General features: G+C 38.4%; 1 protein-coding gene across 6 annotated transcripts in view; it reads left to right on the forward strand.

Moving 5' to 3' along the window:
* The window catches only part of PPP2R2C (protein phosphatase 2 regulatory subunit Bgamma), a 190,088-nt gene that overhangs the window by 73,643 nt on the left and 101,343 nt on the right, over positions 1 to 15,102 (forward strand). The gene's annotated exons all lie outside the window — the stretch shown is intronic.

Genomic DNA, 15,102 nt, shown 5'->3' on the forward strand with positions numbered 1-15,102 from the left:
CCTGATGGTCATTTGTAGTGGAGGCCTGTACGTCTGTTTATCTCTGTTTCTATGGCTGTTTGTAAACAGGTATGATAACAAGAGAACATAGTACAATTCAGTAATTGTATAAATTTGGGATTCTTCCTGTCTGTTTTCCCAAGATCATAGAAGAGTTAATTTTCCTAACCAAGATAGACTTCCTGAAGGGATTTCTTAATTTTTTTTTACTTTAAAGGATATGAGTCAGAATAGCATTAATGCCACTTATAGCTGAAACAGTTCCTGACTTTTTTTAAAATTATTATTTTGTATGGTAGCAAGGGATATGAGGTTTGGTTCATAATTAAAATTAGTGACAAAATCCTGTTGGGAAGTCATTTGTGACTGATCCATAAGGTCATTTTAAGTGGAGAACAGTTTGAGGATCCTTGTCATGACAATACATGTCATTAGAAAGTATTGGGCATATTTGTTATTAAATCACCTCACTTAACATTTGTAGTGTGCCAGTAAATCTTGTGAATTTGATTTTTTTTCAAGTCTTTTGAATGCAGTGCAGATTGCTAATCTCTTACTGACGTTGGCAAAGCTGGAGAGAGGTGCAGAGTTGTTCTCCCACACACCTGTGTGAACTGACTCCAGAATTTCAGCTCAAACCTCCCTCTGTGCCATATAAACCTTTGAAGATAATTATATACCTTGTCACAAATAAACCTTTTTTATGATACACTTTGTTTTAAATTCGAGTACAAAAATGCAGTTAAAGGATTGTCAGTACAAACACAAAAGAATGGCCACAGAAACCATTTTCTTCTCACTGTATTTTATTCATACCACAATCATTGTTCTCTCTGTCTGCTTTCTGTGAATACTAATTAATACTGAGTCTGATTTTTCTGCATATTTACACTGAATAATGGTGATCTAAAGGAACGTACTTGTAAACCAGAGTTTGACCCAGAGCATTGCAGAGCAGGATAATCCTCACAACCTCCATCCTGGAGTCCTAGCTTGTATAAGTCTCTTACACTATGACAGGTCCCATGAGATAAGGCTTTGCCAATAGATTCATAGTTATAGATCCCTGTCCTAAGAGTTTCCACTTTATCGACTTGTTTTTTGATTGTGTAGCCTCACTGCTTATGTTGAGGGACTGGGAGTGGAAAGAAGTTAAACCAGTCTTTGGAGAAGGTACATTAATACCTTTCCTGAATTACAGTGAGTTGGTTTAGGGCTTCAGGCTCAGTTTAAAAACTGATTTTTTTTTTTTTTTCCACCAACCACTAAATAACAGAGTTTAAGGAATATAGTCAGAATTTTGGGTCAAGTGTCAGAGCAGAGGTTACAGACAAGGACTAAGAAACACTTTAGGCTCACACTGAATAATACGTGGACTTATCATGGTCACAGTTGGAAACCCCTATGCTGAAGCATTGTTTCCTTTTCATCTTTCTGTCTGTGAAGACAGTGGAGATCTGTGTTCATATGTAGGTGATCCTTCACAGGTTTGGAGCCAGGGCAGAGTACATGGTATATACAAATCACTTATATGTGTCACAGTAAAACCTGTGTGTGATGATCTGGAAGGATCTCTGTAATGTTAGATTGTTCAAAAGGAAGCGTTTATTTGATGCACTTAGAAATGTTTCATGTGTCAGCAATGGACTTCTAAAAATAAATTGCTGAGATGCAGCAGAAGGAAATTCCTTCTAATCAAAACTTTCTGCCACTGGCATCTGGAAGTAAAAGGGAGACTAAAGCACTAAAGCCATTGGAAATGAAAACTCATTGCTCAGCTCTCAGGCTGTGCAACTGATTTCACAGATTTAGCAGAGAGTTATCATAGGATTCCTAACATGTTCCTGTTTAGAATTACTGGGATTGTAGAAAGGAAATTGTCACCTGTCTCTCTGGGTTTCATGAAGGACGAAGTATTTACCATCCGTTAATCTTCAGGTTGGCAGTTTTAGTCCAGCAGTTTGAGACCAGGATACCATTATCAATCAACAGCTGTAAAGCATTGTATATGAAAAATACTTAGTTTTATATTTATTTAGTAGTCTACAGCAATACTATGTCATCTGTAAAGGTTCAAGTGTTGCCACACATGGAAATCATTGCAGGACCATTGCCAGTGCTGAACTGTTACAGAGCAGGAAATTAATTTTTCTGTTTGCATGCATAAAGCCAACCCTGCCTGAGACTATGGATATTCCTGTAATGCAGATAATAGAGAAATATGTATTTATGGCTTATCACAGACTCTGTGCAAGGAACAAACAAGCAAATAGTCCTCAAGTCCCACAATAACAACCTCACCCATTTAATTATTTTCTTCTGAATGCCTATTGCTTTTGTGAGTGTCACCTTTAATCGTGTAGCAGAATATTTGAAATCAGATGTTTGAGTATTTGAGAGTATTTGAACTGAAAACAGTTTAACAGAAAAAATACTGCATACACAGGATGAGATATTCAGACAAAAATGAAAAGGTGATACAGAATGTAACTCTTCTTTCAGGGTCTTATGAGAATGCCATCTAATTATCATTGTGGCAAATACAATACAGGTAGCTGTCATCCTCTGCATTCCATAAAATCCTGACTCACAAATGAGTTGAGTTTTTATAAAGTCAAACTATCAGATCAACTACAAAACCCCACGTGAAATGGTATTTTTGTTTTTAAGGATAGCTAGTGAGACCTAACAGCTCAAGAGTTTGAGGTTGATGAAATCTAAATTTTAAGAAAGTTTTTTCTACTTTAGTATGCAGCAAATGAAAAATCAGCAGAATAAGTACTGAGACCGTAGAATTGAGATTTTATGGGGCAAAAGGAAGATTTGTTTGCACTTAAATACTGTTTGCAGTTTCTTTCTCAGGCTCATTTACTCTACATTTGAAGTTGATAGAGACTTTCTCTCGCACTTGATTGTTGTGCCAGGGGGCTGTGGATTTTGGTAGATTTTCTTTTGCTTGATCAAATTCTTTAGGGTCTTCTAGGGAGATGAAGCAAATTAGGAAATGTGTTCTTTTTAAAAAATACTTAAGAAATATGCTTCAGGAAAAATAAAATTTAATTTGTTCTAAAAGACAGATGCATCTTAATAAGAACTTAAATCTTAATCAATCCCTTAATTTTTATTAATCTGTAATGAAAAAAAACCAGTGATTAAAATTCCAAGAAATTGATCTGAACTCTCGGTGAAAAAAAATTTGAGTTGTTAGCTGGAATCTTAGGGCAAAGATGGCTGGAATTCAGAGGTTTTGCTGTAACACTGTTTACCAGATCCTGTCTGTGGATATGTGTATTAAGTGCCGATATGACCTAGTGTGCCTTACGTTGCTCTGTAGTTAGTCAAAAGAAAAAAAAGCTTAATTTGCTAATTAGAAGAAAAGAATGAAAAAATGTATTCTGGCATTTTGGAACCAGGTTGGGAGAGCAGCATCCTGTTTGTTCTCTGGAATGGAAGCAGTAGAGATAAATTCAGAATTACAACATTTATTCTGGATAAGAATCACCACCACCACCACCCCCCCCAAGATATTTTGATTAGTTTTTACACCAAATTGTTGTTTTGTGAGAGAAGAGTCTCTGTGCTGGCTTTCTTAATTTTGTAGTAGTGCTGGAGTGAAGGCTGCCTATTTAACTCAGGCAAAACACAATGGGACAATATTCTTCAAAAAATATTCAAAAGAATAGATGTGTAATTAGAAAGGAAACTTTAAATGTAAAGAGGTGGTTTTTTTCTGGTTTTGGTAGGATTTTGGGTTGCTTTTATTTTGGTGTGGTTTTTTTGTTTTGTTGTTTTAAATTGAGGCTTGGCTGCCCAGTTCTGAATGGTTATGAATAGTTTAAAGGTCTGTTTGGAAGTAATTGATTCAGTGTTGTCTCCTGCCCCACTTCTGCCTAGTGGCTGATGGTTTGTGCTGTTCCTGGTGGGGCAGAGGACACTGGAAGACATTTGAGCCCTATAGGATGAAGACATAAGGCCCTGTAGGATGGTGCTGGTAGATTAATGCTGATGCTGCTTGTTTCTTCCCTCCCCCTCCTTTCTGTTGCATCCCCCCTCATGGAATGTCCTCTTGGCTAAATGCTCATGCAGAAGAAAACTGATGTTACGTCCTGTGTACTTGGCCTGCCCTGGTTTTAACAGCTGACAGTTCAGTGTGTGCCAAGTGCACTGTGAACTTGCTACTTGTACCTTTGAACCTTGTCATAAATGTATAGGGATTTCTTGTTTGGAATAATCTCCGTTGCTGGGAATGGTGCAAGTGTGTGTTTTCTTATAACCTGTACTGGGAATCTGACACAAGCTCTGAGCAGATGTCATGCTGTTTTGAGCTGAGCACTTTTGAGGAACACAAGGTAAAGGAAGCTGGGAGACACATGTGGTTGAGCCTGCAAGTAATAAAACGTTCTAATCCACATTGCTGCTAGTTTCACACTGATAGAGATCAATGTTTTTAGTATTTTCCTCATGATGGTATTTTTCTTCTCAATATTTATCCTCTTTTGCTTATGCTGTTAGCTTGTCTACATAGAGTCTGTGTGCTGAAACTCTGCTTAGAGGTGAGGCTGTTTTGTAGAGATCTGTTCCACTCATTGACCTGGCTGTTGACTTCCCTTCACAGGAACAGGACATGAATGAAGAAAATGCTGCTGTTTTAATGTTAGATACAGAAGAAGTCTTCTCTGTTCACAGGATCAGTTTTGTAGTATAAATGTACAAAAAACCCAACAGCTGAACTGCTTCTTTCAGGTAGCTGGCTGTAGAATTGCATGGAAATGGGAGTGGAGGGGTGGTTGATATCAACAAATTTATAGAAGCCTCTATAAAACAAAACAAAAACCTCTCCCATCCTGGAAGGATTTATAAGGAGGGCGAGCAAGCAGTTCTCATCTGACTTGGACTTAAAGTTTAGTTTAGAATTTTCCTTGTAGAAGAGGAGATCTTGTTTTACATCATCTGCAGAGAGTGTGTCACCAGTTACACTGTGCTTCATCTGGACAACAAAGTATGTCTCTTTCTTTCCATGAGCAAAGTAAACATAAAATCTAAACTAAATGTTTAATGATTGGGAAAATTCTCTGTTGTTGCTCACTCTTTTTCAAGATCAGTGCTATGCTAGAGGGCAGAGAGCACTGTGCTATGGATCCAAACATTTCACTGAAGTCAGCATTACTAATTTCAGCAAAGCAAAGATTTCCATGGCCTGTTTCTAAGACTGAGCATAATCTAAATATTATTTGTCACTTAAAAATATGAGATGAATAGTGGGATTGAGACAGAGATGTATAGTGGGAAGGGGAAGGAAGATGAGACTGTAATTGTAAAACTGTAGGGTGCACTCATTTAGGATCACCTTGCTCCTTGTCCAATACCAGAGGCAGAAAATCCTAATCATGCTGGGAGCTGAACAGCTGTTGCCCTCCTGTACAAGCTGATACCTTCAAGGGTGCATTTACAGAAAAACAGAACTGTGAGCATGGGAGTGGGTGCACATATCAGGACAGGCTAAGCCAATGAATCTCTTAACTTTGCAATATGTGTATGTGTATATGTGTGTATAGATATATATATATATAAAGGTATATATACATTTGCAATATATATATATTTTTCTCTTTTTTCAAATCAGAGTGAGGTCTTGCATTTAATTTAAATGTTTTCTCTTTGATCTGCCTCTTTCAAATCTGATTGAGGGAAACAGCATGCTCCGTTATTGAAACATAAGCTGCTCTGCTATGCATTTTCTATTTTGAATGCTTTAGGATTGTTACATGTTCCTGTAGTAATAAGTTAAATAAATAGACCTGTAGCAGCAATTTTGAAGATACAAGCTTAGAGTGCACACATCTGTTGTGTATATTTGGTGCCTCCCCACCTGCCCTTCTCCCTCCCTGCCTTTCCAATAAGCCTTTCAAGGTCTGTCTTTTCAGTATAGTTAGCCTGCAATGCTTGGTAATGGTTCTGTGACCATAATCACAATATTCTGAATATAAAAGATAAATTATTTTATCTGTTCAGTTTTCTCCTCCTCCTTTTTCTATGTAGCCTCTCTTTGTCTCTTCTGGTGAAATGTTTCTATATTGAGGACTCCAGAGAAGGTAAAGCTGGCATGCTGACATCTTAAATCTTGCCTGTGGTAGCTTCTACTGTTTGAGGTTTTTGAGAACTGGGAAGGATTTGGCATTACCTGAGTGTGCACATGAATGATATTTTTCCCTCGCTGTTCTTGCTGGCAGAAGGTCCTTTAGGGACTTTTGCCAGCAAGTGCAAGTCAGAATAGCCTCTAGGATTGACTGCACTGGTACAGATATCAGGCAGCCTTGCCTTCTTGCTGAGCTCAGCAGAACCAGCCTGCCAGTGAGCCTGATCTATCATTTTCAAAGTTATTTCATTTTTTTCTCTTAGTAATCACAGTAGCTGCAGAGCAGAGTGTTTAGCTCCCCATGAGAGTTGTCAAACATAACCAAATATGAAATTAAGTGATTGTTACAAAATAAATGCCTGGAAGAGTAAGCTTTCAGTCATAATGCTGCAACAACAGAGCTACCTTTTAAAATATAAGCTTTAACATAATTTTTTTTTGTTCTAAACAAGTATTCCTTCTGAAACATAAGCTCAGTTAAGAGGGTTTTACACATTGGGATAATTTTCAGGATGCCAGTAAATGCTGCTCTGTAGCACCACTTTCATTGCCATAATAGTTCTGTATATAAGTGTTGTGGTTTAACCCCAGCCAACAACCAAGCTCCTCGAGCTGCTCACTCACTGCCCCACCAGAGGATCAGGGAGAGAATTGGAAGGGTAAAAGGCAGAGAACTTGTGGGTTGAGGTGAAAACAGTTTAATAGGGAAAGCAAAAGCTGCACACGCAAGCAAAGCAAAACAAGGAATTAATTCACTGTTTCCCAAGTGCAGGCAGGTGTTCGTTCAACCATCTCCAGGAGAGCAGGGCCCCATCACACAGTGACTTGAGAAGACAAATTCCATCACTCCAAACATTCCCCTGTTGCTCCTTCTTCCCTCCACTTCATATATGCATGAGCAGGATGTCAGATGGTCTGGAATATCCCCTTGGTCAGTTGGGGTCACCTGTCCTGGCTGTGTCCCCTCTGAACTTCCCATGTACCCCCAACTCCTTGCCAGCGTGGCAGTATGGAAAGCAGAGGCTCTGTGTGAGCTTTGCTCAGCAATAACAGAAACATCTCTGTATTATCAACACTGTATTCAGCACAAATCCAAGACAAAGCCCCATAGCAGCCACTGTGAAGAAAATTAACTCTACTCCAGCCCAAACCAGCACATTAACCCAGATTTAACCAGCGAATATGTATTTAATAGTTAGTGATTTCATTATGTGTGAAATAGTGGAACTTCATTTTGTGGATGAGAATTCCTCTTTTTGTATTAGATTCTGTTTGAATTTGTATTTCTCTTTCTTTTTTAGTTGTTCTAAATCCTCTCCTGAACACTTGTTCTCTGCTTGGCCTCTAATCCTGTGGATTAAGAAAAAACAGAACTCCAGATGGTTCACTTCATGAGGGCACCTTCACTTGAAAGGCATTTACACAAGTTAAAAATCCAACAAAGAAAGTAAACAATCTTGATCAGTGGTCCTTAAAAATTATGTATGCAGTTTCAGACAATCATGAGTTGTAGTATGACATTGGAGAAGTATCTGCCAGACTTCTCATGGGCTATCAGAGCTATCTGAGTCTGATGAATGTCCTAGAAGTTTGTCTTATATTGGTAGATATCCCATACTTTCTGATCTCTGCTGTAATAGCAGGTGGTTTTCTGCAGCTGTGCAGAAGTGGGGTTTGGTGTCTGGTCATCAGTGAGTGGTTATAGAATATAGCAGAGGCCAATCCCACATGTGCCCCTAATGGACCAAAGCAGATGTCTTTTAGTAATCTTAGATGAATATCTTCCAAACTGCAGAGTTCCAGTCTGTATCCTGAGACATTCTGTGTGTTCCACTGGGCTTAGGGGAGATGCTGGATGGAATGAGAGTATTTGACAAAAGGGCCGGTGAAAATACTACTCTTTCTCCCATTTTATGTGGTTGTGGTAATAATTGCAAGGTATCAGAATTGACAAGTGACTATAAATGATTTTCTTATGTGAAAGAAGGTTTGTAGCAAGAAGATACCCACTATGATAATACAACATGAAAAACCCTATCTCCAGAATAAAAAATTCCATTGACTTTGATAATGCAGAGGTTTAATTGAATGGTTCAGCTCTGCCCTAAATCAGGATCAGGTGCATATCTTTCTGGTTATTTATACTGTGATAGCAGTGAGTCTCTGGGCACAGCTCATTCTGTAAACACACAGGAAGGAGGTGGTCTCTGCCCAGAGGAATGTTAGTGTTAAGTATAAGCCAAGCAAGTAACAATGTGAGGGAATATGGGGGGACACAGGGTCATGGTGACTGGTCAGCACAAGAAGCAGCTATAATTTGAACCTGCCTGCCAAGTGTCTTTATTTTATGCTAATCTGTTTGTTGCAGTGCCCTGAGGAATATGGTTTGATTTAGCTGAGCTCAGATTTGAAGTTAGATCAAGCTGATCATCCAGTCTCTGAAAACATTCTTCACACTGAAAATATTCTCACGTTGCCCTTCATCACTGTTTTCTGCAAATAATGATGCAGTCATAATTATTAACACTGTAATAACTGAGCAACTGTACTTACACTCACTGGTATGACAGTTATCTTGCACACCCTGGGACTCCAGTGGTTACTCCAAAAAACCTAACTCAGAGAACTTTGCTGGTTACCAGTGAACTACAGAGAAACATTTCTTCTGGTCTCTGACATACTGGTTTGTCTTTAACCCATGCAGCAAAATACATAGAAATGTACCTGGGGTTTCCTCAAAAATCCACAACTTAAATATTAGAAAGAGAAAATCCATGGCAGTCATCATGTTGGACAAACCTGGAGAACTTCACATGGATGAGAGTGTCTTAAGCAGTTTAACCATAGAATCACAGAATATGCCGAGTTGGAAGGGACCCATCAGGATCATCAAGTCCAACTCCTGGCCCTGTGCAGGACACCCAGAATCTCACCATGTCTCTGAGAGCATTGTCCAAATGTTTCTTGATCTCTGTCAGGTTTGGTGCTGTGACCCCTTCCCTGGGGAGCCTGTTCCAGTGCCCAACCACTGAAATCTCAGTGTAAGTAGATTTGACATGGATGGTTTTGTGTTTATTTAAAAGACCTGTACTGTGAAAATTTGTCACCATATTGTGTAGTTTAAATGTAGTGCAATAAATCTGTAAACTTTGTCATGGGGACCTGACATGCCTTAAGTGCATTATATATCCACAAGTGGCTCTTTGGTGAGGTAAAGGGCTGGTGGTGCAGGGGTCAGGACAGAGCAAGTGCTCTCCAAAGTGGCTTTTCTGCAAAGATGTTAAGATATTTTCTTGTTTACTACCAGACTCCAGGCAAATTCAGTCTCTCTGATGGAATTCTAGGCTGTGATTGATTCATAATCTATCCTCAGAGATTTTTTATGACCTCAGATATTCCTAGCTAAATTGGATTTGAATTGTGTTCAGCTGGTCTCAGCAACAGATGTCAGGTATCACTGAATGCTGAAGGGTCATGTAAGAGAAAGGCAAGAATAGTCACTTTGTGTAATCTTGGCCAAATGAATCTCTCTTATTCATTGCATGTTTTTCAAAATAATTTTGTGGTTTTACTATTAGTGAAGTACTAGGATATAGATAATGTGTAAATATTGCTGTGAAATTGAGTAAAAATGTATTGGGAATGTGTCTTGCTCCAGTTTACTTTTCATTCATTTTTCAGCCATTATTAAATGGTAAAATAAAAAATAAGAGAATTACAAGTAGTGCCATAAATCAATATGTGTCCTGAACTGCAGAGCCAGTAATTTTTATAAGAGGGCAAGCCCCTGTGTTTATAATAAATCAAGTTCATTATCTTTTGAGCTTCCTGATTAAAGTAATTAGTCATTTATGCTGATACAAAGTCAGCAGTGAATACTTTGCTTTGTTTCACAAATATTGAATCTTAACTTGTTTTGTAGGGGTCATTGGTTACAAGCAGCTGCACATTGTAATGTAAATTTGTTGTTTTGTTGGTGAGGAAGTAGTTTCTGCCAATGCAAATTAATACAGCAAGCAACTCTCCTGCAGTTAGAACAAACTGCCTTGAAGATTGTAAAGTGAAAGCTAATTTACAGTGTCAGATAGGACATAGCAGGTGGGGTGGGGCAGGGAGTCAGTAGTAACTCACAGTGCTGGGGAGAAGGTCTCAGGTTAGTGAGGGTGCTGCAGGGTGTGCAGCCGGCTGCCTCTCAGAAGGGCTCTGCAGGCTTCCCCACTTCTGCAGCAGCTGTGCTTAGAGCTGCCCAGTCCCACAAACCGCTGTGGAGAGGTCTGGCTAATGCAATTCGCAAAATCTCTGAAAATTTGAGAGCTGCATATGATTTTATATCTGCAGAATACTGTTGTTACCTGAGGGGCTTCACTTTGGAATGCGAGTTCTCCCCAGCCAGGTGTAAAACACAGGTCGGTTGTTGCCAAGCTAAAATTCCGGCTTTTGAGCCATGGAAAAGCATGCACGAAATCAGACTTCCTTCTGCTCTGTTTTGGCTGTTGGTAAGATTAGTCTGTTCTGGGGTGGGCTCAAAACCAGCTTATTTTTCAACATGAAAACATTGTGTGCATTTGGAGTGTGATAGTTTCTGTATTTCCAGGCATCAGTTCTGACAGATAAGTACATTTTTGTAGGAGTTGCCCTTAGACTGGAATAAATGCATACACTGAGGACAAAAGGTGATGCTTCCTTGGAGAACAGAAGTTCAGAAGGCTCTGGAGTTGTTTTTTGGACGTTAGTTGGATATGCCTGTGCTCATAGGTAGAACTAAGTAGGATGAGCCTAGTAATTTCAATGTAAGTCTAGCTTTTCCTCTGATGATCAAGTGTTAGATCTGTGAAAATGTAGCATTAGAAAGGACCTTAAGATCTCTTTTGACTACAACTTCTATACAAATAACACAAGTCTCTTTTCTGGTTTGGTTTCCATGTGCAATTCCAATTCAAGTGTAATTGTGAATCTCCAAATTCTTTCTTTTCATATTAGATTACATCCTTCAGGGTTAAAATAAGTGAAACCTTTCTAGCAGTTACTTTGGTGACCTGCTGTGCAAACTAATAATGCCATGCTAATCTCAAAAGGAGTGTCAGTCACAGTCACATTTGAATTTCAGTATTTCAGGAAGGAGACAATCAAGAGAGGGAAATTAGCTGAACTAGGGCTGTTTTGTATTACTTGATTTTAAAATCTATGGTCAAGCAAATACATCAAGAATGGAAGGTGTGTTTTTAAGGAGGTAAAGGTTTGTTTACAGGATTTTTCGGTGAACTACAATTGTAAAATATTAATAAGAAAACATTACATTACACTACTTTCTCTTAGCTTTTACTCCAGTGATAAATAAGTAATAACATATAGGATGAGGATTTGAGATATTCAGCATATAAAAGAGGGTAATTGTAACTAAGTGCAGGTTAACACATGAGCTCTGACATTTATTTTTCTGATTGTTAGTGATGAAACACTGCACAGTTTTCACAAGGAAGCTTAAGAGTGCTTTAGAGAAAGGCTTTGCATATGTTAGGACAAATGAAGTAGGTATTTTCCAGAGATTCTTTATTTCTAAGCATTCTAGCATTTTCCACACACAAAAAAAAGGCAGACTAGAAGAAGGATGAACATTGTAATTTGAAAAGAGAATAGGTACTTGTGACTGTTCACCACCTGGGTATTAATGCAGGCAATTACAGGGTCCTGTCTTTCAAACATTATTATGTTAGAGCAAGAAAAGAGCCAATATTGTATTTTATATGACCTTTCTAATACTATATATACACATATAGATTTGTGTTATTTGTCTCGGATTCACTAAATGTTTCTTGTGTGTGGCTCAAGGCATTTATTTATTGCAAGGCTTCAAGCTGTGGTAAGCAAGGTCATAGATTAAGAATTGATTTCCACAGTTCCTCTAGCATACAAACGAAATTTCTCTTGGTTGGTTATAAAAACTACAGCTGGGCATAAATTCTGCTTTTCAACATTGTCTTGAAAATGAATGTTAAAGCAAATGAGAAAATACTCTGTGTGTTGTGTGCTTCATTTAGTCTTTCAGCTAAAACTTAAGGAAAGCAAATTGATTTTGTGCTGCAAACTACTAAGTAAAACTGTGCTAACAATAAAGTTTTTATTTCACTTTTTTTTGTTTTGTTTTGTTAAGGCTTTTTTTTTCTTTCAGATTTTCTGGACAGTTTCTGTCAAATCATATCTTGATCAATGTCTTGTTTAGTCCTTTGTTTCTCTTATTTGCTCCTGGAGTAATTTCTAATTACAATGGGAATGTGGCTTTCAAAATGGAATGTAGTTTCTTTCTTTTGGAAACAGACAGTCCTACTAGAAATAAAAAAATCCTGTTGTTTTGTTAGCATTGTCTGTAATGTGAAACACATCATCTTTTAAACTGTATTTAGACTGCAGACTGAAAATTCACTAGATCGAGCAGGTATGTTCTGTGTGTGTTCTTAAAGTGTTCTTTGTGGGTTGTGGTGTTGGGTTTTACTTTTGAGGTGTGCTTTGTGTTGGTCACAGTAGTAGAACTTAACTGTGTGCAGCAATCAATCTGTTTCAGTGTAAATTCACTCTTTGATGAATCTTTGCCACAATACACAGATTCCTGGTAACTGTATGATAAATCTTAAGTCGCAGAAATTGGCTTTTTAGACACATCTTTAAAAAAAAAATTTCTGGTATAGTATCTTGCCCTGTGATTTTGAATTAGTATGCCTAGAGGAGAAACCATAATATGTAGTGCATGTTTTCAGATCACAGTCAACATCATCAGGTGGCTTTAAAAATATTAACTTAGCCTCTACTGTTCTTGCACATGTCATAGTTACTATTTCTGCTATTAGCAGAGGAACCAAATCGTAAGATTATTTTTCTAAGATAACAGAGAGTATCGTCTTTGCTTGATGATTGATTCATTGATTTCAGTTGACTTCAATTGATTTTCAATTGTAAAGCAAAGTGTTGAGTGATTAGAGTGGTAAAATAGTTTGGTGACTAAAACAGGTAGGGATTTAAAATATAAACTTCATTAAGGAAAAAATGTGTGTGGAAATGAAGTACCTCAGATATAGAAATTACTCCTCTTCCCAATTCGGATGGATGTTTTGGAGAAATGAAGTTGTGAAATTCATCTGTTGGTAGTGATTCTTATCCCATCCCTGAACTGTATTTCTGCAGGATTAGAATACATGGACCTTCTTTCATGGCTGTTTCTAGCAAACCAGTTTGTTAGCACTTGACCTTATTTTCAAAATCTTGAGTGGCAGGCTTATTTTCATGTTTTGAAAACTGAGGATTTTCTCAGTATTGAAAATGCCTGTGTCCATAGCAAAATTCCTTTTGATATCCTTGAGTTTTCCATATGGAGATATCTCAAAAAAATGCAGCTCTGTGGTGAAATGTGGTGAATCTGTTAAACTCAGACTTTCTTGGAATAATAAAACACTTTGACTGAAAGCCTTGTTAGGAAGGAATTACGATTATCAAGTCTGGTAGTCAGGATAGGCTTGTTGTTAGTGTGTTACTGCAGGCCAACTCAAGCATGGTTATGCCTGACTGAATAAAAGATTTATGCCCATTTCTAAAATGTAGATTTCTTTTTTTGAAAAACACTGAAATATGTATGAAGAATTTCGGACTGATTCATTAACTTTGAATAAATTCCTATGACAAATGAGGGACATGAAGAGAAAGCAAAAATAACTAGTTGAGCAGGACTCTTTATGTGAGGTTGGCTGCCTGCAGAGACACAGGACTAGTACAGATAGATCACTGATAATTCATTGTAGATCCCCCTGCTGGTAAACTTTTAGAAACAGAATGTTTCCAGAAGCAGATACGGCACTGACCTCCTCTGTATTGATGTAGTGGTACAGATTTTCAGATTTTTTTCTTTTCTCCTGTCCTGCTCCAAGGCAGGGGAACCAGGTGGAAGAACTGCTGATCAGTTTTATTCTGCTCCTATGATAAGGTTGGTATAAAAACATAGTAGTGCTGCAGATCTGGTACTCTACTCTTGGGTCCTTCTTGACATTAGATGTTTTCCTAAAAGCTGCAAAGCTAATTTCTGCAGTCACCTAATTCTCATGCCCAGTGTGTTCTCAGCATAAATCCATTCTCTAGTAACCCTCAGTGCAAACCATTAAAAAACCAGTGTTTCCAACAGAACACAAAAGGCTGGTGAGCAGGGAGAGGGAAGGAGTCCTACCTGTTGTGCCCTCTGCAGTGTGTCCCAGAGAAAAGAGAGAGGTGAAGGGAGGTGAACCATCTATTGTATAAACTACCTTGAAAAAGACCCTCTGAGATTTATGGGAAGGAGTCAACAGTGTATATTTGAGGAAGGTCTGTCTAGCTACAGCCTAGAAGTTTGGCTTATGGAGGACTGTGTTGTGAAAAATGCTGTTTGAAAACCTGCACCTACAACATGTATTTGGGACTGCTGGGGTTTTTGAGTTAGTAGAGAAGTGTGCTGCTGTGGTGACTTACGACCCTAAGATGATCTCTCCTGTGAGAAAAGGCAGAGAAAATTGAGATTGTTCAACCTGGAGAAGAGAAGGCTCCACAGTGACCTTATTGGGGCCTTTCAGTACCCAAAGGGGGACACAAGAGAGCTGCAAAGGGATTTTTTACATGGGCATATAGGAACAGGACAAGGAGTAATGGCCTTAAACTGAAAGAGGGCAGGTGCAGATTGAGTATTAGTAAGAAATTATATTCTGTGGGGGTGGTGAGACACTGAAACAGGTTGCCCCTAGAAGTTGTGGATGGCCCATCCCTGGAAGTGTTTGAGGACACATTGAATAAGGCCCTGAGCAGCCTGATCTAGTGGATAGTGTCACTTCCCATGGCAGGGAGTTGGAACTAGATGATCTTTAAGGTCCCTTCCAGTCCAAACCATTCTATGATTCTGTGACTTCAATCTTTCCTTTACATTTTAATTCTGACATGTTTGTTATCTCAGAACTTGA

The sequence above is a fragment of the Myiozetetes cayanensis genome, unplaced genomic scaffold, assembly GCF_022539395.1.
Source record: "Myiozetetes cayanensis isolate MyiCay16 unplaced genomic scaffold, myiCay2020 scf7, whole genome shotgun sequence".
Lineage (NCBI taxonomy): Eukaryota > Metazoa > Chordata > Aves > Passeriformes > Tyrannidae > Myiozetetes > Myiozetetes cayanensis.